The sequence below is a fragment of the Eschscholzia californica genome, unplaced genomic scaffold, assembly GCF_041429995.1.
Source record: "Eschscholzia californica isolate CP2 unplaced genomic scaffold, dmEscCali1.0.p SCAF_4, whole genome shotgun sequence".
Lineage (NCBI taxonomy): Eukaryota > Viridiplantae > Streptophyta > Magnoliopsida > Ranunculales > Papaveraceae > Eschscholzia > Eschscholzia californica.
The window spans coordinates 14,521,255-14,525,556 of NW_028238461.1; the positions used below are offsets into that span (position 1 = coordinate 14,521,255).

The window sequence follows — 4,302 nt, forward strand, 5'->3', positions numbered from 1 at the left end:
TTTAATTCGTCGGACTTTTAGGCTATTTAATTCGTTGGGCTTTAGGCCAGTAGTGTTACGCATTTATTGTGCTTATATCACATCGTGTCGACGTATCATTGCTTTTGTAATGACAATTGTAGTTAATATTAAAAAAAAATAAGAGCAGCAATGAGTTTTCATGCCCCTAATTAATGTATTTATTCATGATGTTTGAAATTAATGACTCTTACCGTTCATGTCAAAAAGTTAAAACAATATTACAGTAATATATTTATATATGATATAATGTATATAACTAGGTATGACCCGTGCCTCCGGCACGGTCTGTTTTTTTTTTGTTGAAATGCACGGTCTGTTGTTATGAATTAAAGTTTGAAACGGTCTAAAAAAGAAGGAATTATAGATGAAAAAAGATCAATTTATTTATCATTTAAAAATAATTTATGTAGCACAAATCTTTGCTTTTTCTACGTAGATACATACGGAGATAGTTTATATAGAGATAGTCACCAGTTACCATACGGAGATAGTTTACATAGAGATAGTCACCAGTTACCACTCCTTGTGCCAATACAGACTCTAGACTACTTAAGAGTAATGAGTGAATCATCACTAAACCTTTTTACCCATCATGAAAACTTACCGCCAAAAGTTATCTCCTTTCATCTAAAAAAGACTCAAATCGTAGAGATCAAACAACTCTTGTGTTCGTTGTTGTTGTTGATCTTCTTGTTCTTCCTTTTATTCATTCGCTTTTGAGACCAGTAAACATATAAGTAGAATGATGTGAAAAGCAAAGAGATAGTAAACCATGAAGTTAAAATCAAATTGCCGAATTGTTACAAAAAGAGGTCCGAGACATTATTCAAATTTAAAATCATCAAATATGTTTACTTCAAATTTAAGATACCATACTGAAGATAAATTTTTGTAAGATACGACTCTTAGCATTCCACTTAAAGGTAAACCTTCATTTGAGGGGTTGCATTAAAAACAGAATTAATACACTGACGCCTGAAATAACCATATATAACATCTAAGGTCGACCATTTCTCGAAATGACTAATTGACATTAATGCAAATCAAAGGGAAGAAAACAATTGATTTTCTTACTCAATTTTCTTTTCCGTTACTGTTTGACCAAACTCTCCAATTACTTGCTTGATGGGATTCTCCTTTTATGATTCACTTTCATTGTAGTTGCATATAATACTCTTGGTTTATGCTCTGCTGAATTCACAAAACCAAATTCTAAGAACAAAAGAAACAGTTATGACCAACAAGTATTGTAATCTACTTCAAATTCAGTTCCAAATCTAAGCAATGAACATATAGACAAAATACTTCACATAAGCAAGAATATTTCAAATATGAGTTTGAAAGAACTCCATCTTGGTTTTTTCTTCCCTTCAAATCTTCCATAAAAACTTAAACTGAGAGCTCTAATGGAGGTTGAGTTATCAGGTAATCCCTAAAAAGGAAACTTGAGATCTCTGTGTTGCTAGAAGAGATAACAATGGTAGAGAAGATGACATATCTCTCTCTCTCTTCAAATCTTCTATTTTATTGAATTCTAAATAGAGATAGATTAAATTATAACTCAAGAACAAAGTTCAAGAACTTAACAATTCAACAATCGACTTACCAACAAACACTACAAAACAGACAGGCTTGATAAACATGTGGGTTCCAGTGAGTAATGATATATACAAACCGATTGAGCTTATGCATAATAGCCAGGTTACAACGATAGGTGCAAACAGGAATCCTACTCGATGTGTGCCATAATGTTGGAGAGCGAATAAACATATTAGCATGACACAGCCACTGGAACTTCAACATCTGCAAAATAAGTTCGACATGAAGAGCCATTCATAATCATAGGATGCACATGGTATGTAGATGATTGATGATACCCACCAAGGCTCCAATAATTGCAATTTGTATGAGCAATTTTTCAATTTAAAAGAATCTGTCAACAATCGAAATCATAAACATCATCAACTATACCTAAGCTAAAATTCTTTCGCTGGCAATATGAATTATACAACGCATGTTCTCGTGGCCCCAAGATAACATCTATACAGTCTGGAACTGCACGGATGTATTAGTCCAACATCTCGCTTAAGGCAGCATACAGAGTCTAGACTATAGGTACAATCTCAAGCTTAGCAAGTTCCATGGCCTTTTTGTGGCTCATGAAGCCTTTGCCGTGAGCCCAAGAACAAAACTATGTAGCTATTGGGATTGGGCCTGGTGCAAAAGCAGGACACAACATATGCCCGTGTCGAGGCTGTGGTCATTAGAAGATCAAGAACAAACTCTTCCTAAGCCATCTATACTAATCTTACTAAAAAAAACATTTGTGATTCTATCTAACAACCCAAAACTCCGTCGATAACTCAATAATATGGGTTATTTTCGAAATTTTATAATTTTTTCATAGAAAAACATCCCAAAGTTAATGAACAAAAGTATAAAGATCTTACATTTGTTGTTCTCCTTCGTCATCGATAGTTCTAGACCCGAAACCGCAGAAAAAACTAAATGCATAAACAAAAAAACCCAATAATTTAGTGACTCAAGTGAATTCGAAATCAATATTAGTAATTTGGGCAAAAGAATAAGTCAAGAGAAACAAAGAACTCGAAACTAACCAGAAATTGCTGGAGTGAGGGGGCCATCACTAATAACCATACAAGTCCCAATTAAAGCCAAAAGAAGCATTTTTGCAAAACTTTATGTTTGTCTAACATTGATTTCAATCTTTACCCAGTATTCTTCTCTAGAAGGCCAATATTATCTTTCTTATAAGCTGATAGTTCTTCATCAGCTAACTGGGAATTAGGCAAGAAACTCACTTTAGCGTGCCGACACAGTAAAGAATACAGTACACTTGTTCCACCTTCACCATTACCATCTGCTCTTAGAACTATAAATACATATTTCAATAATGGAATTAGAGTAAGAGCCCGAAATATAAATGATAAAACCCCAACCATCATTTGATTCTGAATGTTGAATATCTTCAGCAAATGTGTAATAAACATAAAGAGGTGAAGTGCTTAAATCTCCATAAACAACACCTAAACTCTGAAAAGCTAATGTCAAAATAGTCCTCCATGATTCCTTCTACAAAAATCAGGTGAAGTGCTTAAATCTCCATAAACAACACCTAAACTCTGAAAAGCTAATGTCAAAATAGTCCTCCATGATTCCTTCTACAAAAATCAGTAAAATGAAGAACAACAAATTTAAAATTTCACCTACTGATATTGGATAACTGCTACTGCCAATGTCCATAGCTAAAGTCCATCTATTTTGTAGTGAAAATACTTAACCCCAAAATGACCCTTTAATGAAAGCTGAATCTAATCACAATCCAACTTCAAAAAAGATCTCAAGTTCAAAATTTTATTGAATTTTTTCAGTGTAGACCTTCACAAAGAACTTACAAGCTGCCAAAAGCCGTTCGAGTTTCTTTCCCTCATTCCTTCTTCTTTTTCTCTCTCAGGCTTTATATCAAATACGTCATAGACGAATTACTAAAAATCAAATAGTTTTTTTTGAAATGTTGCCATAAATATTTCAATTTGTTCTTTCAGTCTTATTGGTAATTTCTAAACCAAATACTTTAACCTAACTTAAAATACTCTAATGATAGATAATTTTAAGAAGTGATTACCTTTAGTAGAAGATTCAATTTTTCAACCTCGATTCCAAAGATCTGAAAAAACAAATAAACCAAAAGAAGCAAGATTCACATCAATGAAATTGAAACTTCAAATTTACTTATGTGGAAAAATCTTCAATAAACCATCTGCAATGAAGACAATGTTGTTCAGTTACTTACCAAAAAACTCATCAGGAAGAAGCTAGATGCATTAAATTGGTTGTCAAATTCAAGTTACCAGAAAACTCATGAGGAGAAATTCTAACAGTCGCCATGAAGATTTCTGTTTTTCTGAAGTTACAAGATCTTTGATTTATGAAGACCTTATGTGATTTCCTGACTTCTGTGTTGCCCTAGAAGATGAACCAAATTCTGTGGAGTATTCAGGATTGAAGTAATCTACTCTTCCGTTTGAAAAAGAAAAATCATGTCTCTTCCCATTGAAGGAGATATAAATGAGAGAATTTAAATAAAGCCTTCATTCCTCTCTCAGGTTTGAAGTCTTGAAGAAGATTAAACGGCCAGAGAGATAGAGAGAGAGAAAAAAAGAGACACGGGTTTGGAGACGAAGGGTTTTGGGCATTAGGGTTGTTCATCTTATTAAAGGGTCCAGATTAAGTGTTGGTTAATTTATTTTGTCCTAGTCA

At 33.4% G+C, this 4,302-nt stretch overlaps 1 long non-coding RNA gene and 1 pseudogene across 2 annotated transcripts; both read right to left on the reverse strand.

Moving 5' to 3' along the window:
* Window positions 1-787: 787 nt before the first annotated feature.
* LOC147543007 (potassium transporter 6-like) lies at window positions 788-3,121 on the reverse strand (annotated as a pseudogene). The gene is made up of 3 exons (XR_015224221.1): window positions 2,640-3,121; window positions 2,472-2,525; window positions 788-1,824 (listed from the first exon to the last, which is right to left on the reverse strand). The product of XR_015224221.1 is annotated as a potassium transporter 6-like (transcript).
* Window positions 3,122-3,131: 10 nt separating this feature from the next.
* LOC147543008 (uncharacterized) lies at window positions 3,132-4,302 on the reverse strand. The gene is made up of 3 exons (XR_015224222.1): window positions 3,836-4,302; window positions 3,668-3,709; window positions 3,132-3,497 (listed from the first exon to the last, which is right to left on the reverse strand). It is a non-coding gene; the product is annotated as an uncharacterized LOC147543008 (long non-coding RNA).